General features: G+C 39.4%; 1 protein-coding gene across 1 annotated transcript in view; it reads left to right on the forward strand.

The window, feature by feature from the left end:
- LOC114667129 (astrocytic phosphoprotein PEA-15) overlaps positions 1-23,324 on the forward strand; it is a 118,340-nt gene that overhangs the window by 16,187 nt on the left and 78,829 nt on the right. The window lies entirely within an intron of this gene.

The raw sequence follows: 23,324 nt of genomic DNA on the forward strand, positions 1-23,324 counted from the left end.
CACAGGTGCAGCCCATTAGTTTTAGAAGTTACAGAATTAACTCAATGGAGATCACCTGTTTGAGGTATTAGTTGAATGTATCTGGAGTGTCCAGCTTGGTGGCCTAACCTACGCAGTGAAGACAGAAGAACACGACAAGCAACTTTCTCATTGATCTAGACAGTCTAGTGCTTTATGTCAAAATATTTAGAAAATGTTTTTTTATTAACATATATAGACAGTAAAAAAAACTTAAATGTACTATTGATAAATCTGCTACCACAAGAAGTAACCCAGTTATTGATGTGCAGAAAACAAATGGATGAGCTGCTTTAAATAATATTTAGTGATTCATTCCCACTGTTTGTGTCATGACCTACAAAAGCTACAAAAGGATCACGAAAGAACAAACGGGTCAGCTCTCTGATTATAAAGAAGCACAAGCCTACAGATGCAAGGATAAAAACCCATTCCACTGCTTTGAGCATCTCTTTAAGCTCAGAACAGTCTGTTGTACACAACTGAAAGAATACTAACTGAAACTTTAGAAAGAACAACAGAGAAACTGTGATGTGACACGGCAGTTCAGCCCAAAAAGCTTGTCCATCCTATTCGCCTTGATTGTCCAAAATTGAATCCAGTACAGATTTGAAGGTCCCTAAAATCTTACTCTCCACCACGCTACTTGATCAAAATAAATCTCTCTATTATAAAAGGAAATTCTGGGACAAGACTTTCTTGGAGATAATTTCAACTCACGTGAGAGATAATTTCAGGTCCTGCGAGACGAGACTTTTTGCCAAGAGATTTTGACAAGTCCCGCCCACCACTCAAACGCTTACAACCATGGCCACGGACCAATCACTTCTCTGAATGCTATTGACAGACACAGCGCTTTCAGCTCCAAATGGGGTCGGAAATAAAAGCCAAAGAGTGGAAGGCAAAGTAGAATGTTGTAAAGAGGTTCAAAAACGTTGGCGCGATACACATGCAGAGCAGGTTAGAGATTATGAAAGTACTAAAATTTGAAAGTCTCAAAAAACTGATAGTAAAGATTACATTAGCGCTAACAAATGCAAATTATAACTAATAACGGAACAGCGAAAAGAGATCAAATATATGGACATAGGTGATATGACAGAAGTATGTAGATATTGTTTGGCTTTAAACCTTAAGTCATCATCTGATGAAGGGGCCTTATCTGCCTCGAAAGCTTGCATTTGTAATCTATTTAGTTCGCCAGTAAAAGGTGTCATTTCACCCTACTTTCTCCTGTATCAATCTGTGGCTAACACGGTACAACACTCTACTGCTATGGATATACCAGACACCACAATGTACCGGATTAACATGGAACTGAAAACCCGATGGAAGAAACTAGCCCACTTGGACAGCAATATGTTCTTCATGACCATAGTGTACAGTATTAATGGAGACTGAAATGAAAAGAATACTGAAAAAGGTTAATTAAAAATAGAGGAGATAATAGATACTGAAAAAATGACCACTTTTTAATTTAATTAATATTACTTTTTTGTTTTTATTGAAGATTGTCTGACTAACAGGTACAATTTGTTCATGTAGTGTATCAGGCTTCCAGGCTATGAGACTGTTTATTGTGAAAAAAGGAGCGAAAGTTAAATATTGTACAAAATTCTGACTGGGCCAATATCCTTAACATTAGGAAACGCATAACAGTGCCTGCACAACTCACCCGGGATTAAGCTGGTTTGAGAATATACAATCCATTCATACTGTTTGTACAGTAATGCTGCTTTCTTTTTTTCTTTATTTGCATTATAACATATAATGGTTCCCTTTTCCTTATATGCATTTCCTTCAGCTTTGATGTTTTAAAATACCTTACTTTCTTTTCTTTACATTACTTTCTTTTGTGTTCTTCCTAGAAAAGTGTGCTTCCATCGATAGGGTACACTGAGAAACCCCAAAGTAAGTTTTTACTATTCCCAGGTCCTGGTTCACTGGCTATTTCTAAGTGTGAAATGTGTACATTGGTGCTAGATTGTACTGTATATTTTAGACATGCTAAGACTCTGTTGAGTGTCATTTTACTACATATTACCTGTCAATTAAAACATTGAATGATTTTATAAGAGAAACAAGGGGAGTCAAAGACACGAGGAGACATCCTCAGTCGTTGCCAGGCAACAATGTGCAAGAGAGGCTGGCTGCACTGAGGGGATTCTGGGAGGTCTCTGGTATTTAAAACGGCATTACCGAAAAGAGGGATTGAACTGCTGCTCTACTCAACAACGCAGTGAAGGATTAATCTATAAAAGTGGCACAGCCCAAATGTTTTGCACAGTGGCTTGGCTTTTCGTTTCGCCCCTCCTCACCATTTCTCACATTTTGAATCATGAGAACTGTAATCCCCACTCCAAATTGTTGATGGTGCTATACTGATAGTCCCCCGTCTTCTAATCCTGCAATGATTGACATTTTGCTATCTTGTCCTAACATTATCAGTAATCAAAATGCAGCAGGGGGAGGGAGGTGAGTGGGCTTTTATCTTCTTTTCAGTCACCTGGCATTGATTGTGTTGACACAGTGCCAAACTCCGCCTCCCCAGATGGAATGCACTATTGTTTGTAGTTGAATTGCTACTTTTTTTTTTTTTCTTTAAGTCAGTTATCACAATGCTGTGCTCTGCTGCAAAACTTTATATTTATGAATCAGCAAAGATATAAATGGTAACTGAAAATCAAATACAAAAAAGCAAAAAGACTAGTCTTGAGCAAAGGATTATTGCTAGTGGTCCGCTGCAAATAATTTATATCAAATGACCTTTATTTTCTAAAATGATTCTCTGTGGCTAATAGCATTCAAAGGTTCTTTACAAGCACAACTATGAATATTTGACCACTATTTGAATGCATTTATTTTACAATTTGAGCACAGATAGACTAACCTGTTTGGTCAGGTTCACACAGTGGGGCGGAGGCAGGAATTGAACAATCAGTCGTCTGCTTTGGAGTCTAGTTTCTTAGCCACTGTATGTACAGTGGAATCTGTATTACAGTCTCTACCTCACTGAGGCTGTCAAGTGGACTGGGGAGATTAAAAATAATAATCATGTATATCCATCCATCCATTTTCCAACCTGCTGAATCCGAACACAGGGTCATGGGGGTCTGCTGGAGCCAATTCCAGCCAACACAGGGCACAAGGCAGGAACCAGTCCCAGGCAGGGTGCCAACCCACCGCAGAATCATGTACAGTGTTTTGAAAAAATTGTAAAATTTGACATACACAAAGATACTTACTCTTTAAATGTAGGGTTCCTCTTCAAATTAGCCTGGAGTAAGAAAGTGTACCTTCATGTCCAGGGTTTGTCTCCAGATTTAAACTTGATGCTGTCAGAATAGTAATTTCCATGATTGACAAATCAGGTCAAGAAAAAGATAAAGGGATAAACAGATGCAGTTTGTGTGCTATTTCATATTTGTCTGTTGATCTGTCACTAGTAAATCACTTACCATAAAGGAATACAATTCTTGCTTCTTGGCGGCAGACCTCAACAGGCTGACCTCTGTTGACTACTCTGTTTATTATTCCTTGCTCCAGTATTCTATATTTTGGATTATTTTTGTAAATTAAAGAGACAAATCTGTTTTGCTTCCATCCATCCATCCATTATCCAACCCGCTGAATCCGAACACAGCGTCACGGAGGTCTGCTGGAGCCAATCCCAGCCAACACAGGGCACAAGGCAGGAACCAATCCCGGGCAGGGTGCCAACCCACCGCAGTCTGTTTTGCTTGTAAAGAATAAATAAAATAATTCTTTTTCATAAGGGCTGTCAGAAATCATAAGGTGCTTAGAAGGCTGTTTCAGCATGATTGATTCTGTAATGGTACTTTAATGTTAATAAGGATAACATTATGCTTGGTCATTGAGGTCAGGGGACAAGCAGTAGTGATAGTTGTAGAGAAGTGAAATTCTTATCAGAAAGCAAAATTGTTTTGTTATTTTTTATAATTTTTTTTTTTTAATGTGAAATCCAGGATTAGCGTGTTGAAGGGTGGTTGTGACAGCGCACTTGTGTGATCTGTTCAGTAGTGTAATGATGGTAGTTCATAAAAGTACCAGGACTGGAAATTAGGGCATTTGGGCAATGCCTGGTGGGGCTTGGACTCTGGTCTGGTCATGGGTCGGCCGTTTCATGAAATAAATTTTATGTACTAGTTACTGTTCTGTTTGACATTAAAGTTAATTTTATAAACTACTAAACATCTGTCTGGTACTGCGATTTATATAGTCCTATATAATATACCGTTTTACGTCATCAAGTTGTTTTAGTTGTCAGTACACAACGTTGCAGCGAAAAATTTGGTCAAAACTGCCTTTTGCCAATTTCTGTTTCTATACCGCTACATTTCGGTTAGCATATACATTATTGCAATTTATTTTATCTCATATCTAGTATTCAATTCTTTGGTACTAATAATTAGTTTAGATTATGTATGATGCATTTTATTGTTCTCTAGTCGTCGGCATGAGCAATAATTAGTGGTTTTCAGCTGCAATTATAAGTATGATGAAATAAAGTTATAAAGCACAGGACAGGAATTTTTCATATTAGGACGGTACATTTATAGTTTATCGTTAAGTTAATTGAACTTTTCAATCATGTGAGGTTTTCATTATAACCTCAGTTATAATTTATTCCATTGTAAATGAGCAGCTACTAGCCTACTAGGGTACTGGGCACTTGGACATGACATTGACATTTGACATGTACTCTCATAACATGTAATTTTTATTTTTCATTTAAATTTTATTTGTAAGCATGTCGTCAAATTTTAAGTTGTGTCTAAACAACAGTGTACAGATTAAGTTTGGCAACAGTTTAGATAGAATTCATATCAAAGGCTTATAGCAAGTAGTGAGCTGCATACTCATCACAAATTTTAAGAAAATTACAAAGAATAATGGGCTGAGTGGGTCGACCTCGTCACCTCACTCGTTGAAGGATGCCCGGGCCGGTTTTGAGACCCAGTCAGCTCCTGCGCAGGAGCTATTTTCCTATAACTTAACTAGAATGAGGAACTGTACCATCTGCTATGTAATTCTTTTTTGTTTTTCCTTGTTAGATTCCAAATTCAGTTTCAAACAGGTGTAGAGTATAAAGTTGTACCTCCTAAAGAAATGTATGGACATCGTTAAGTTTTTTTCCTGAGGAATTAAAATGTGTGACAAACGAACAGGGAAGGACGCCCCTATGACTTAAGGTCTGGGGAAGAGGACTTATTGGGAACAATACCACCCCTGGAACACGAGAGAGCGACCCCCGCTGGAGAATGCCTGGATGCTTGTGGAGCCCTGGATGACAACACTTCCGCCACACTTGGAAATGCTGCCACAAGAAGGGGAGGAGGCACCTGGAGTATAAAAGAGGCCGCCTCACTCCATTCAGAGAACCGGAGTCGGGAGGTGGAGGATCGAGCTTGCAAGGAGAGAAGTGGAGGCGGCGTAAGAATAGAGAAAGAGAGAGGAAAGAAGAAAGGACTGAGCAGTGAATGCTGGGGATTGTGCACTGCGTGCTATAAAAACCTGTGTGCTTGCACTTGTGTGGTCTGCCTGTCTGTGTTGGGGTTAACTTCCACAAATGCTTATGACATTTGGTTAAAAAAATCAAATCCTTTCTTGAAAGTCTTTGCAGTGATTTACGGTATGATGCAAAAACAGCGAAGAGGGCCTGATTATAACCACAGTGATCAACAAATGGCACACTAACTTACTGTATTACAGGCTGGTATTGCAACTGCTGGGCACTGCAGAGGGTGTTAAAACGACTAGGCATTATTGTTACATGTTTATGGATGAGTGTAAAGAGCAGTAAATACTTTTCATCATTGTATAGTAAGGTATAATCACTAGGGATGCTACAATCAGGTTTTTTAGGGCAAATACTGATCACTGATTTCCACTAGGATTTTCAGATTTATTTTCTTTATCTGTTTTACATTTTTTATTTTTTTACCTGCGTTCGCTTCCCGGGTCCTCCCTGCGTGGAGTTTGCATGTTCTCCCTGTGTCTGCGTGGGTTTCCTCCGGGTGCTCCGGTTTCCTCCCACAGTCCAAAGATTGTCCCTAATGTGTGCTTGGTGTGTGAGTGTGTTTGTGTGTGTCCTGCAGTGGGTTGGCACCCTGCCCGGGATTGGTTCCTGCCTTGTGCCCTTTGTTGGCCGGGATTGGCTCCAGCGGACCCCCGTGACCCTGTGTTCGGATTCAGCGGGTTGGAAAATGGATGAATGGATGGATGGATGGATGGATTTTTTTACTAAGTTCCTGCATAACCAGCCATTTAGAAACCTTATGTTCTAAACTAAATTGGTATTTTTATAATTAAACTGAAGACCACAGATTTTACTTTTTTATTTTTATTACCAAAGGACATTCTGTAGGCGTATTGTTCAGTAGCCATAAAATAAAGAAAATCCCCGCAAAACATACTTTTTTAAACTTATAAAACATGTACAAAAGTATTTATGCATAAAACATGTCTCTTGAAAGAAAATGCAATTCTTGTCATAATTATAAGCCATGATTCTAATTTACTGACCTCTGTAGTGACATTCATGTCTCTGGTGACTTTCCCTATGAAGTCAGTAGACGGATTAGGAGAGTATGGGGGGGGTCATGAAGTGTGTGGGTGTGTGGCACTCCCAATATCTCTGCAAAAGGATGAAGGTCCAAGTCTTTAGAGTCCTGGTGCTTCCTGTCTTGCTATATGTTTGCAAGACATGAACGTTATCCAGTGACCTGAGATGAAGATTGGACTACTTTGGCACTGTCTCTCTTTGGAGAATCCTTGGGTACCGTTGGTTTGACTTTGTGTTGCTCATGGAGTCCCGAATGTGGCACATTACCTGCATTGTGGGAGAGTGTCAATTACGGCACTACGGCCATGTGGCGCGATTCCCCGAGGGTGATCTGGCTCACAGGATCATCCTTGTTGAGGACCCGAGTGGCTGGACCAGGCCAAGGTGACGCCCACATAACACCTGGCTGTGGCAGATAGAGGGTCATTTCTGGAGGGTGGGACTTGACTGTGTGTCTTCCTGGGGGTGCTGCCAACCAGGATCCTGAGCGGTTTCTTCATGTGGTGAGTGCGGTAACACACTGTAGCTTGACCTTACCTGAACTGATTCTAATAAAATGTTTGTTTATCAAAAAGATACAAAGGTAACATGATTTACACGTCTACATGTAAAACACAGACATTTGGAATTTGAGCTGAAAGCCTATTGTTTACAAATCAGCGAGGTCAAATTCTTCTTTATCTTTTTCTAATTTAAAAATGTAAGCCGATGCACTAAACACAAGATTGCTCATTGTCCACACCTGGACAAGAAATAAAAAATAAAAAAGATTAGCTGCTGTTTGATTAAAACTTTTAATTGCAAATTATAACACAATTAAAAATTGTCTTTGAAATTAACTGCGTATCTTTTGCAATTTATTATATTTTCTTCAAGCATATTAAAATTTTCTATAAAGCAGAAAAAACTCGGTGATTATTTTCTAATACAAAAGTTTTAATAATCACTTCTCTGTTTATATTATTCCAGTTAGTTTATTAAACAGTTTTGTGTAACAGAAATAACACCCAAAGACCACTAAAATCCCCCAACCCCATGGAAGTTGTTATAAGATTTCAGAAAACTGATATGTATAGTGTGAACTGCCATACCAAAAGCACTTTGATGATCAAATAATAAAAAAACAGAAACATCAGATCCTGGTTCAGCTTTTGTTCACAATCAGCACTGTTAGAGCTCAGGTTGTGCTTGAAAGTGTGATACACGAGTCGACTCCGCAGCTGTTACAAGGAGAGTAGAAATCATTAATTAGATTGCAAAGCAAAGGACATACTGACAGAAACATCTAACTATGTGTCTGATCGCGTTATTTATTTAGATGTTTTAAATTGCACATTGGCATAGAATATATAATTTACTAGCCATGTGCACCCAACTACGTTGCGCGTGTTAAAGTTGTCTGTGAAGGGCTCCCTGTTTAAACATGGCTGCCAGTCGTGAACTGGGCCCTTCGTCGCACAGCATTATGATTTTTTATAAGGGAAACAAAATTACAAAACAAAACCCTTGGACATTGATTCGATAGGAACGGCCTACTCGGAATCACTGTCCGTATAGTAATTATGTGGTGGTGGAGGAGCATTTCTGCTTCTCTCCGTTCACAGTCAGATGGAAAATCACAGAAGTGTGCCCGACTTATATACTCTGACTGCCGACTCCAAGAAGTGGGTGAACATTCGATTTGAACGAAGTGCTGCCAACGACGGTCGATAGAAACACAAAAAACCACAGTATCGACAATGAAGCAGGTGTCAACGCCAGATCTAAACACAAAGCACGGTGTCGACGCCAGATCTAAACACAAAGAGTGCTATCGACAGTGTTTGTAAACAGAAGTAACAACCAAGGTGTTGTGTATTCAGCCAGTACAAACAGCACGTAGTCTCCTTTAGTTCAATCCTCTTTAATCACCACACTCCAACCTCATCCAATGATCCTCCCCCTCATTTCCTGTCCTCCTCCATCACTACTTCCCTCTACTGAACACAGCAGGAACACCACACAAGGCAGTGAATTCGCGGACAAACAAAGATCAAGATCCAAATGAAGATTATATATAAAGATAGATTATAAAATAAGTCTACCTAACTTAACTTTCAGCCCAAATGGATGGAAGTGTTAGCATGATGAATTTGCACTGATTATTGCCTAGTTTTATTGGCTACAGTATAATATTGGCTAATGTAGGCCAAGAGCAATGTTAAGGGGTGGCAAGTGGAGCGACCGCCCCGTGACTAAGGGGGCGCCGCTTTCGAGGTCTGTGTGTCCCTTTCGAGCGGATTTATCAAGTTATATTCTCCAGTATATATATTTGAGATGCTTCTAAGAGGAACTGTTTTAAAATCCCTCTTCAAGGTCAAATTCCATACATGTACAGTACGTCTTTGAAAACATTCCATAGTCCACCTTTGTCGCCCGAAAAGGGTCACCAATATAATCCCTTCCTAAAATAGGTACAGCCCATTAGTCGCTGGGTTGGCTTCTGTTTTGACTTGGGAACAACTGATGGCTTGTTGCTTATGACTCATTCGTGTCTGGAGAGCCCACCATCGTTTCGTAGTCGAGTCTTTGGTTCAGTTTGCTACAATAGGCCTAGTTGAAACAGTGCAGGAAGTGTTTGGTAGTGGAACGCGCAGCAACGTTTTATTACTGGTTAGCTGTATCGCCGTCAACGCCATGAGTGGAAGAGATCATGGCTCACTTTTTTAATAGATTATATCGTTATATTTTGGTAAAGTCTGCATGTTATCTTGCAAAAATTTAGCTGAATACTGTAATGAGAAAATCCGATGTATGTTAACATTATTTTTATTAAATTCGTTTGCAAGTTTATACAGTCCACACATACTGGTAACAGCATTTGACGTAACCGGCCATGTGTGGGGTTGGTCAGCCCTAGGCCCCACACACCCCTAAGGCTTCCTCTGATGTAGGCTATAATGTCTGGTACAGCAGGTAACATATAATTAATTAATCAATAACAATATACTATCTATATATTCCACTGAGGGTCATCTGCTCTTTAGCTGCTCTGGCATGCGTAACACCTGCAATGTGCTGTTTCAGGTCAGATATCCCTCCATGGGTGACCAAAAAAGCTCAGAGGCAAGCATGTTCGTTGACAAGGACATTCTGTCTCCCACTCAGACTATATCTTGACATCGTCTTTTACAGGTGGACTTGGATTACTAGACTTCACCATAGTAATGTTTGCTGTGCATGTGCCATCTTGTTCTGGACAATCTGCTATACTATATGCTCTGACTGTTTTTATTCTTTGTTATCTGTCAATGTATGAAGGATGATGTTGATGAGCAGTATCACTTAGAATGCAATTTTTGTCCATCTTTAATATTAGTGTGACATGAAAATGAAACTCATTCATTCTACTAGTAGAATCTGTTTGATTTTAATAGTTCTCATATTATTCTCTGCATTTTGAAGAGCTAGTATATATGAAATGGTGTTTACGATAATAGAGGACAAATCGCATGTCTTTATTGATCCAATATGGAATGCAGCATTTTATGTTCCAATGTGGGACAATCCTGTATTATAAAGTATGGGTGGCAAGACAACTTGTGTGCGTGGGTGAAGATCATTATCAAGAAACAGCACGGGAAACGATCAAGTGCCTTTGACCCACTACTACTTTCAATAGGCTTGGATTCATTTGGTGCTACTTCATGATAAACTTGTGAAGCATGGTCAAATTAACAGATTAATTAAAGGCATTTAGGGGTTGCCTTAAATTTAATCACAGTAATTTTTAACATGCTAATTACACGTGTTAATGGTGATTAATCAGCAGCTCAAGAAACGATCTGAACTCATCCTTCTTTAATTTTTGCCCAACATGTGCCTCTTGTTTCTTAACATTTCTTTTTCCTCTCAGTGCACAGCATGACTCCTCCTTACTCTCTTCTCTCTGTTTAGTACTCCACTTTCTTTAATGTAAATGCCAATATTTACATTTACAATATTTACTAGCTGTCAATCATACCTGCAAATAGCATAATTACTGCATTTGACCATCAGTCTCTCCAAAAGTGTGACTTTTGGCTCTCTGTTTACAAGAAGTTTGGCAACAGAATGGCATGTGCAATTCCTTAACTACCATAATACCTTGCTTAAAGGAGCACTACAAGTAAATCACTGTAAAGTTTAGAAAGCAAGTTCTGAAAATAAATAATTTTTTTTTAGATTTGCAATCGAGTCATTTGAGGTAAAAAAATCAGTTGATCTCGATTATCACTATCACTAATATCAATCATTTGAACTACAAATTGAAAACCAAATGTCATCTACCAGTGCCTAAACATCTGAAGCAATTTTCAGTAGGTTAACATCCATCCATCCATCCATTTTCCAACCCGCTGAATCCGAACACGGTCACGGGGATCTGCTGGAGCCAATCCCAGCCAACACAGGAACTAATCCCGGGCAGGGTGCCAACTCACCGCAGGACGCACACAAACACACCAAGCACACACTAGGGCCAATTTAGAATTGCCAATCCACCTAACCTGCATGTCTTTGGACTGTGGGAGGAAACCAGAGCGCCCGGAGGAAACCCACGCAGACAACATGCAAACTCCATGCAGGGAGGACCCGGGAAGTGAACCCGGGTCTCCTAACTGCGAGGCAGAAGCGCTACCATTGCGCCACCGTGCCACCCATAGGTTAACATTCCCAGTGAAATTTTAGCAGACCAAAGATACTGAAGCTGACAGTGAGCTGAGATATAATTGTTTTTTTTTTTTTTCCCAGAGCACAATTTTGAAACATGATGCGAAGAAAGACATAAAAGATTTGATTGTCTTTGTCTGATTTGATATTAATCTATGTAACCTCTTCCCAATACTGAAAACAATAGTTAATGTTTACAGTTTTTGATGTAATAATTTATATAATGTGCATATTAAACAAACATTTTCATGAAGATTGCAGATCTAATGCTACCAAATCACAAAATCTACCTGTGCACCATAATATGATCTACACACACAATGTTCGGTGAAACAGAGTCAACCTGAGCTCTCATTTTGTAATGGCCGTATTTTGAATCACTTTCACTTAAAAGTACACTATTAATCATTCCTGCCCAGTACCCTATCCCTTACGGGATTACTTCATGTTAAAAAGTTTGTCATGAATTTGGGTGATGCTTAAACCCAAATAATAAATTTTTAACTGTTTTGAGACCCTCCCCCAACGGGATGACACACCGAAACACGATTGATGCATCTGTTGAGGGCTGCTTGTTTGTCACCGATCAACCACAGGAACGAAACGCAATGCATTTGTCTCCCAATGGGTAATGCGGGGAACAGTTTAACTTGGCCAGTGATTGGGTCCTGGCCCTACCCGTTTGCCATGCCTGTGTATGGTAGAGTGGCAATAAATAACCTTGCTGTTCCTGTTTCAACTGGAATAAAGCTGATTTTTCTGAAATCCTTAGACTCAGCCTTGTCTTTTGGGTGCAAGGCAGTGACTCACGCGTCACAAAAGAAATAGTTTAAATAGACAAAACAAAAATGATAAGGTTACAGAAGTCACAATGTTCTTGGGACCCAAAAATCCCAAGAGCAATGTCAGACACATTCTACTTGGGCTAGTTATGCTGTTACATTGACCATGTCTAATTTAAGGCAAGCTTGCTGTATTGCCTGCTGTCTGGATCAGATGCATACTAGTACTGCTTTGTTCCTGTTAGGTGTTGTCACAAGAATAACAAGAAGACATCAAAAAGGTTTGGGGCAGCCACTCGTATATTGTGCCCTGGCTGCAAAATGGGTTTGGTTGATGAGTTGTGTTCAGGTTCAAGTCCAAAACAGAACTGATTTTAAGGCTGTAAAGGTGGTGGCTTTAAAGGTTGAGACAGGAAGTGATGTAATCGGAACCGAAAGTTATGTCATCTAGACCGGAAGTGATGTCATCAATGGCACCCCCAGGGAAAAACCGAATGTCGTCAGTACTGGAACTGACGTAATCAATGGGGGGCGGAAGCGGGAGTGATGTCATCAATGGCGGCGGAACCATGCAGGATTTCCATGGATGGTCTGCAGAGGACTGAGAGATAAAGTCAGTGCACCTCGCCACCCCTGGTCCGGAGTGGAACTACTATTATTCAGGCCCTTTAGCTGCCTCCCAGTCGCACGTGTGTTACAGTGTTAAATCCTTAACAAGGTCTCTACAATTATTTGAACAGCTAGCAGTCAAATCATACCTGCATATGACACAATTTGCTTAATCAAGATTATTGGATTCACCTGCTTTGTTCATTTTTAATGAATAAAGTACAGTAATTGTAAGTTCATTTTATGCTTTTTTGATTAATAGAGAGGCAAATGGTTTACCATATCTTATGGATTTTTTTTAACTGTAGTGGTCTCTTCATCAACTACTGTATGTGACTTGTTAGTTTGTTTCAGATTAACATGACCCTTTGTATGTAGAACTACTTCCTGCTTTTAATCTTGAGTATGCGCCCTTCCATTTACAGACATTTAAAGCACATGAAGCTGAATGAAAGCGACTCTCTCACCAAAGTGACATGGCAGACGAAAGACAAACTCGCTTAGCTGCTAATACACAAGCAAAGCGAGCACATTGGTAAAACGAAACCTCCGAGGAGAGAGAAACTTGCTTAGCCACTGGTAGACAAGGGGGCTGAGCACGTCTACAAAACGAAACTGCCTACTATGCATTTCAATTTTTTTTCTGACGATTTCAAGTTTTTAGGAGCCTGGGCTTTTAACAGCACTGGCTTACACAGCTAGTTATAATATAATAAGCTTAACAACAGACAGAGGTTGCCAGCATGAGCAAATTCAATTAATTTAATGAAAATACTAATGCAGTATTTTTCTCTTATATCATCAGTAGTGAAACACATACCTTGAGAATACACCTCTTCAACAAGGCATTTTTATACTGATTTATTTATCTTATTACTCTCTGCCTGGATTTATATTTGTGCTGATTAGGGGGCAGAATTTTTTAAGTCCCTTTAAAACAGTGTTTCTTAAATTATTGGGTTGCAGACATATTTGGGATGGGTCGCCACATGACTGTGTAGTAATATTAGCTAAGTTTTGTCCTAGTGTAAATTTTGTGGTGAGTAATGTACCACCCTATATTGGGCATGCTTTTTATTGTGGTTGTATACAATTTGAGCCTTGGCCTATAATCAACTTTTGTTTGTAGAGTACAAAAATATAACAAATATCCCCCAACAACACCCGTAGCCCTCTCACAACCTCTGTGTTATGAACTAGAGAGTCCAAAAGCATAAAGTCCTGAACAATGACTTTAAAATGCCCACTAGAGGGGGAAACCATCACCCACGCATCGCTATTTACACAAAAAAGGGCAACAAAGAATCTTTATAAACTAAAGATTTACTTTCAAAAAAAGTGACCATTAAACAGTGCAGCTCCAAAGAGCACAAAAAGGCACACCGGGGAATGTCTGAAAATGGAAAAGGCAATCCAAGGCAAACAATTCCCAGGCACAAATCCAGAATAGAAAGTCAAAAATAGAGCATAAGGTCAAAAATGCAGTAATTCTCAAATAATCAAAATCAATAAACACAGAGGTACTCACTACCACTATGAGCACATTCAGTGAACCGCAAGAGACTGTGGGCTTTCCTCGGCCTTTATAGAGCTGAATTCATTCACTTGATGTTGATGGACAGGTGGCCCTTCCTGTTGGGGAATCACCCACAGAATACATGATACATAGCAAAACATCCTTTGACATATGAAAATTAAATAATTTACTGTAACATAAAAAGTGAACAAAATTGACAAAAATGAGATATTTGAACCCCAGTTGTTTGGTCCCTCTGGCTGAAACATATTCTGGAAAATACAAGCTGATATGACTGACAGCAAAGATATGTATATGAAAGAGGAAGAGGGGAGGGAATGGAAAAACAGCACTAGACTGAAATGTTGAAATTAATAACAGGTGCAGCACAAGGATATCACAATATTCTGGGTGTTGTTGGGGGGTAAAGGAATCGAGTGGGGATTTATATAGAGCTGCAGCAGAGTTGTATGCTAAATGCAGTCTTAGTGGCTATTGAAAACTATTGCATACAGTATACAATAAAGTAACAGAAACTGCCAATTAATTGAACCTCAGAATACAGCCCAAATGAACGATTTACGGAGTTTTAAGTTTAAGCAAACATACAGTATGTCAAAATCAGCCATTAACAGGAGGCTGTATAAGTTAAACCTTCATGGTAGAGTTGTTTCAAAGAAATTACCACTTTAGCTGATCAAAAAAAAGAAGAGACATACTTGGGCCACAAAACACAGACAGTGGGTATTACATTGGTAGAAATGTATTATTTGGTCTGATGACTACAAATTTAAAATTTCTGGTTCCAACTGTTGTGTCTGAGAAAATCCAAACAAACAATATGTCTGTGTGTAGTTACCCCCATGAAGCTTGTGTGAGGAAGTGTAATGATATGGGGTGCTTTGTTGATGACACAATCTCTTTATTTAGAACTGAAGGTACACTTAAGCAACATGGCTACCACAGTATTCTGTAGTGGAATGCCATCACATCTGCTTTACGCTTTGTTTATTAAAAGGCTAAAGACTGAAAACACACCTGCAGGCTGTATAAGAACCATTTGGCAGAGAAAGAGAATGGATAGACTGTGATCACCACACTCTTCCAACCTAACATAATTCAGATGCTTTTAGAAAAGTTGGAGCGGAGAGTGAAAAGAAAAGCAATGCCACGTGCTGAGCATATGTGGAAACTTCTTTAACATTGTTAACACAGCATCTCAGAAGGCTACTTCATTAAGTCAGTTGAGAGAATGCCAAAAGTGTGCAAAGCTGTCATTAAGGGAAAGGGTGGCTATTTTAAGTAATCTTTTTTGGTCACTACATAAATCCATATGTGATATTTCATAATTTTGATGTTTTCACATGTAAAAACTTGTAAGATTGTGAAAATATAGGAAAAGTCTTTTATGAGTAGATGTGTCTAACCTTTTGAAGGCACTGTGTAATACATATACTGGATATATTTACTATATACAGTATACAATATACACACATATATTTATAAACTGCTCAAAAAAATGAAAGAAACACTTTGAAAACACATCAGATCTCAATGGGAAAAAAATCCTGCTGGCTATGCCTACTGGTATGGACTGGGTAATTTGTTAGGAACGAAAGGATGCCACATCGTTTGATGGAAATGAAAACTGTCAACCTACAGAGGGCTGAATTCAGACACCCCGAAAATCAAAGGGAAAAAATGATGCGGCAGGCAGGGTAGTCTATTTTGCTGACATTTCATTGCAGCAACTCCAAAATCGTACTCCGTGGTTTGTATGCCAACCCCACGTGCTTGTATGCTTGCCTGACAATGTTCTAATGAGACAATGGATGGTGTCCTGGGTGGTCTCCTCCCAGATCTGGACCAGTGCATCACTGAGCTCCTGGACAGTCTGAGGTGCAACCTGGCGGAGTCGAATGGAGAGAAACATAATGTTACATCCAGAGGTGTTCTATTGGATTTAGGTCAGGTGAGCGTTGAGGCCAGTCAGTGGTATCAATTAATTCATCCTCTCGCCACATTAGGCCTGGCATTGTCGTGCACCAGGAGGAGCCCAGGACCCACCCAGGATACCTAATGGCATTCAAGGTGCTGTTGCCTAGCCTGTAGAGGTCTATGTGTCCCTCCATGGATATGCCTCTCCAGACCGTCACTGACCCACCACCAAACTGGTCATGCTGAACGATGCTACAGGCAGCATAATGTTCTCCACGGCTTCTCCAGACCCTTTCACGTCTGTCACATGTGCTCAGGGTGAACCTGCTCTCATCTGTGAACAGCTCAGGGTGCCAGTGGTGGACCTGGCAATGGTGGTATTCTATGGCAAATGCCAATCGAGCTCAACAGTGCCCACTTGAGGATGTCAGGCCCTCAGGCCATCCTCATGAAGTCTGTTTCTGATTGTTTTGGTCAGAGACATTCACACCAGTGGCCTGCCTGCTGGAGGTCATTTTGAAGGGTTCTGGCAGTGCTCATCCTGTTCCTCCTTGCCCAAAGAAGCAGATACCGGTCCTGCTGCTGGGTTAAGGACCTTCTACGAGGGGCCCTGTCCAGCTCTCCTAGAGTAACTGCCTGATTCCTAGAATCTCCTCCATGCCCTTGAGACTGTGCTGGGAGACACAGCTAACCTTCTGGCAATGACACTTATTGATGTGCCTGCCATCTTGGAGAAGTTGGACTACCTGTGCAATCAATCTTGTAGTGTCCAGGTATCGCCTGATGCTACCAGTAGTGACACTGAGCGTAGCCAAATGCAAAATGAGTGACAATACAGTTGAGAGAAAAATGTCAGTGGCTTCCACCTGTTAAACCATTCCTGTTTTGCGGGTCGTCTCATTGTTGCCCCTGTAGTACAACTGTTTTTAATTTCATTAACACCAAAGTAGCTGAATCTGATTAACAACCCCATCTGCTACTTAACTGACCAGATCAATAACCCAGAAATTTCACTTATGTCATGCTATACTCTGATTAATATATATATATATATATATATATATATATATATATATATATATATATATATATATATGGTTGAAATAGTTTACTGTCAAATAAATGCAAAGAGTACGCGACACGTGTTTCGCCCTCATTCTGGGCTCATCAGGCGTACAAACTCCACTGCACTCCCTCTCGGGAATCGAACCTCGGACATCAGCGCCAGAGGTGATGCCCCTAACGTTGCGCCACGGCATGTGGTTCGTTTATTTGACAGCATGTAGATCGGGGTAATTACATTCACGGCATTCGAAGTCTGTGTCACAATCTGATTGTATGGGTGGTTACCTACCAGGTAACGCTTGTATATATATTTAGTCTATATGTATATAGACTATATATATATAGTCCTGCGGTGGGTTGGCTCTCTGCCCAGGATTGGTTCCTGCCTTGTGCCCTGTGTTGGCTGGGATTGGCTCCAGCAGACCCCCGTGACCCTGTGTTCGGATTCAGCGGGTTGGAAAATGGATGGATGGATACATATATAATGAATTGTGTGTGTGTGTATATATATATATATATATATATATATATATATACTACACACACACTAGCTGTGTAAGCCCATGCTGTATAAAGCCTGGGCTCCTAGAAATTATTGAAATCGTCAGAAAAAAAATTTTGTTTTGCCGATGTGCTTACCTTGCTTGTGTATTAGCGGCTAAGTGAGTTTGTCTTTCCTCGGCAGTTTCGCTTTCTTTCAGCTTTATGCTGTAGCTTCATATTCATTCTTCTTCCGACTCGTTAACTTGGGGTGGCCTTGCCGGCTCTTTGAGCTTCATGCTGTAGCTTCTCACTTCCAGGCCGGATAGACAGATACCCACACTTCGACATTTATATATAAGATGATAGAGTACCTGCCAAATAATACACAGAGTACACAACACATGTTTAACCCTAATTGGGGCTCGTCGGGTGTATACAACTTTGTTTCCCCTTATTGGGATTGAACCCCAGACATCAGCGCCTGAGGCAAAGCCTCTGACATTGTGCTGTGGCTGCTGGTATGGTTACTTGACAGGGTATATATAGTGGAAACCATGGGAGCTCAAGCCGCCCCAACCCCTAACACTGACAGTCAGAGACACAAGTTCCAGCAGAGCACATGTTTGTTTACAAGTGGAGAAGCGCTTTTCCCTCACTCCCCACAGCAGCACAGTACAATGCACCAATACACAGTTGCTTTTCTTCTCCTTTCCTCCTCCATGGTCAAGCTTCATCCCTCTTCCTCCTGACTCTGGCTCCCTGAATGGAATGAGGCGGCTCCTGTTATGTTACACTTGGGAGTGCTCCAGATGGCTCATCAGGGTTAACTGGAATCACTCCCAGGTGTAATGGAAACCCAAAGTAGTGTTTTACAGCCTCCCCGAAGTGGCCCCCACAGAACCCTGCAGGGCTGTCTCAAACTCCAACTCCCAGCATACCCTGTGGGAATCCATGGTGCCACAGCCGCCCAGGAGGGCTGCCATCTATCTTCCTGGGGAAGTTAATGCCTAGTGGATGCTCTCTCCTCCGGTCCTTCCATCCAACATCCATATATATATTGTGGGGTTTCTGAATTGTTTTGGGACCCCCGCAACAGGACAACACACTGAAGCGTGATTGCTGCATCTGTGGAGGGCTGCTTGTCTGTCGCTGAGGCAACCGCAGGTTCGCATCGCAGCAGCATAGCACCACAGAAACAAATACTAGTTGATCACAGTTGTACTATAAGTGTATGTCGCCAATGGGTGATGCAAGGAACATAATAAATGCAGGGAACAGTATAACTTGGCCACTAACCTGGCCACGACCTTAACCGTTTTCTGTGTCTGTGTATAAGAGAGTGGTAGACCCCGCTACAATAAATAACCATGCTGTTCCTGTTCCAAACAGAACAAAGCTGTTTTTGCTAAAATACTGAGACTCAGCCTTGTGTTTTAGGGTGCAAGACAGTGTATGTATATATGTATATATATATATATATATATATATATATATATATATATATATATATATATATATGTATATATATATATATATATATATGTATATATATATATATATATATATATATATATATATATATATATATATGTGTATATATATATATATATATATATGTATATATATATATATATATATATGTATATATATATATATATATATATATATGTATATATATATATATATATATATATATGTATATATATATATATATATATATATGTATATATATATGTATATATATATATATATATATATATATATATATATAATATGTGTATGTATGTATGTAATGCTGGTACATCAAAAAATTTTTTCAGATGTTACAAATTAATATGTAAAATTATCTGATCATGAAGCTAATAAGGATCCATACATGTAGCACACAAATATTTAACCTATATTTCAGTATACTACAACTGTTGCATATTTGTACTATGAACATTCAAATCTGAATTATTAGGTACTTTAACATCCATGGCCCTACAAAACCTGTGAGACTGAGAGAATACTAAGACATTCTGTGAAATTGTTCTCTTCAGCCATTATGGGAAATAAAATCAAAAGTTAAAGTATTTAATTAATGTCTGTAAAATTTAGCAAGCACTGATACTTGTACTCCTATAAGCCTTTCTGTTGGATGCTAGCAGCCTAACTTCAGGTGTTGCAACATGAAGTACTCTGCTTGCACTGTAAGTCTTGTAAAACTATATGATAATGTAAATAAAAAGGATCCTCAATTCAATTTGTAATATTTAAAATGTACACATTCATTCTTGTGAGTCAGGTTTCACATTTGTAATATTCTCTTTTGTTTACATGGCAAAAAAAAATGAAGAATATGCTGTAGGTGGTGTGTTTATCAGCAATTGTACATCATGTCAGGGGAAAAAAAAATCAAAGAGAGATTTCGATTGGCAGGGCAGTGAGGCATATAGGGAAAAGGCCAAAAGATTAATGGCATCCCAGAGGGAAGGCACACTAGTGACAGCATGGAACAGTATGCTGCTGTTTCCATATTTTCTGATCAACAGATACACGTTTCATATTAGAAAAAAATTTCACTGTTACATGTAACAATGTTTTTCAGACTGCGCAAACCTAACATTTTATAACCCATGACACAAATCTGTAGTGCCTATTGTAAATTAGACCAAATTACAGAGTGAAAATATTGTAGTTACTGGTGCAACGCCACAGATGAATTCCTATTAATAAGTTTGGGAAACAAGGAAGAGGAAGAAATGTTTGAAAATATTGAGTTGGGCAACACTGATGTGCCTTCCTCAGTGGTCATCCGTGACTGACTGTCAGTTCAGGAAGCTACAGAGAATGTAAAGAGCCGGGAGGCAAAGAGTTGGGGTCGGAGACAGAGAATTCTGTGTTTCCTTCCAAGGTCTTTTGGTCTTGGGGCAGAAGAGGGTAAGTGGTGGTGTTAACACTCAAATCCTCCCATGGTGCCCCCTTTAACTCAGTTCCTATAAGGTGTGCACTGTAAGGGTTGGTGCGTATGACAACCACCTTAAAGCATTTTTGATTAAAAATATAAAAAAAAATGGCAAAGTTTGATCTGAGTCTTCTATATCTGTAAAACATCTTATTTACTGTACATATGCATGCATTTTTAATCCTGTCCGATTTTTGTACCACACATTTGCAGAAATTCATTTTAAGCCCGTCAGACAGAGAAACAGGGTCAGATGCATGGAAATTGATGCCCAGGGCACTGCTTTTTTCGCCAATTAATACAGTTTATAGTGCCGTTGTTGGTGATCACTATTTCAGATATGGTTTTGCAGCTAAGATTAAAAATCCAATACAAAACTATAAATGGCTATAAAATGATATAGAAACAATGTGTTTAGTTAATATTGTTGTTTATACATCACCAAACAGAGTAGAGACTTGATTCTTCTTAACACTGTTTTTGCTCCATGTAACCAATAAATCAGGTACATTTTTGTTAATTCTTGAAGGCGGTCCCGTCACGTATTGAGGTAACACAAGCAGATGCATATACAGTAAGTAGCATTTAGTTTTGATTTTCTGGGGGTTGCATGTAAAGTAAAGCTGACCACATACTGTAGCTGTCAGTACACAGAGTAGCAGGAAGCAAAAATGCATCTAATTAAAAATGGATTTATTATATATGCATAGTACTTAAAGGATCAGTTTGGTATTTCTCAAGTCAAAATTATATCTTCACAATTATGGTATATATTAGTTTGCCAAATGAAATTGTGTTTAAAAGTGAAGCATCTTTTATAAATTTTTGAAAATAACTAGCTTGCTCTTGCATTTTATATTGGAGCTTATGGATAAAGGGGTCTCATTATAAAAGAAAAAGCCTTAAAACTTACTGAATACAATTTTTCAAGTTAAAAATGGTATTAAGTATTGATCTGCCTCTTGAGATTATACACATATTGCAAAACCGTGTATCAGTGTTGTTTTAAGAAGGGCAAAGGGCAAAAAGCGAACAGTTGTTCTAAGATTCAGCCATTTTAAAAGGAGTCTGGCTGTGCGCCTCACTTTGCTAAGTTCATCTTCCTCCGTGGCACCTTTCAGATCCAAGGATGTGGATTCACCTCGGAAAGTCATCACCAAACATCATCATTGACCGACCAGATGTGAATTGCCGTCTCAGTTCCGAAGACAACTAGACAATAATAACTAAAAGGAGTCACGGGATTGCTTATATACTTTCAGTTTACAGAAGCTACTGCCTGCTGTCACCGGACTGTTACAGCATGTGTGTACTTCACTGAAAGAGGATTTTGAGCAGGCATTTAACATCAGTAAATAGGTTATTCATTTCTGTGCATTGTGGCATTTGATATGCTGGTAAAATAACTAATGAATATGGAGGATTCATGGGCCATTTATTGAAATATGCAATAATAAGAGATATATGTCTCACTAAAGGACACCTCTGACCATTTCATAGTGACATTATTTTAGTAGGCCGCATTGCACAGATGAATAAGCCCTTTATTGATGCTTTGTAAGTGTCATTAAAACCAAAAGAGGCCTTTGTTAAGGTCTTGTTACATAACAGTAAATGAGTAATTGATGCTTTTTTGCAGTACATAAACTAAAGTTTTACCAATAATTATATTCTTATTATTATTATCATTATTGTTGTCCTTAATATCTTAACATCCATTAATCTTGTCGTATATTTTTCTCTGAATTAGGCAAAATGATAGTAATAGTAATGATCCATCCATCTTCCTAACCTGCTTTTCCAGGGCAGGGTCGTGGGATAGCGGACACCTATGCCAGCAAGCATCGCATACAAAGCAGGAATAACACCCAGATAGGGCTCCAGTTCATTTCTGGATGAACAAACACGCACACACAGGCCAGTTTAACAATGTCAGCTCAACTCAGTTTAATCAGGTTGAAGTTGAGTTAGCTCAATGCAGATGTTTTAACATAAGTAGAGTGGTAGCACAGAGCTGTCATTCCTGTCTCATATTGGCAGGTTCTACGTGGAGTTCTTCCTGTGGATTTACAAATTTACTGGTATCAGTGTCAGTGAATTTACTCACTCAAAAGCATGGTGCTCAGTTCTTTTATTACCATGTCATCAGCAAGAACTCCTCGTGCATAATTGGTCTTTGAAGCTTCACTTTTTTATGTCACACACTCTGCTTTTTTCATTTTTTGAGTTTTTTTTTTTTTTTGATTGTGCCAGAGCAAAAGACACGCCACAGAATAGGTGGCCTGGATCTTTAAAAAATGTTAAGGATTTTATTAAAAATAAAATGCAGTGTAATCAGTTTAGTTCAAAACTTATTGCAATGGTGTGCAGAGTACAATGAACCTCATATGTGCTCTTTTCACTACCCTCTCATTTGGTGTACATCTTGCTTGGTAGGCTATGAAAAATAACAGCACGGTAGAAGGACAGGACAAGACTACCTCCTGGGGCCATGTTCCCTCAAAACAGCATCCCTCTGGATAACTCCTGTTTGGAGACCCGCAGAGCTCCATGGGAGCTATAGTTCTGGAGGGCAGTTATGTTAGGGTCCATGGGAGCTGCTTGAGGCAGGTGGTGGTTCTGTCTGACCCAGAAAAGTGCTTTCTGACTGCATCACTGACATGTCAGAAGTTCTCCCAGGTCCAAATTTAA

Source organism: Erpetoichthys calabaricus, chromosome 16 (assembly GCF_900747795.2).
Source record: "Erpetoichthys calabaricus chromosome 16, fErpCal1.3, whole genome shotgun sequence".
In the NCBI taxonomy this organism is placed as follows: Eukaryota; Metazoa; Chordata; class Cladistia; order Polypteriformes; family Polypteridae; genus Erpetoichthys; species Erpetoichthys calabaricus.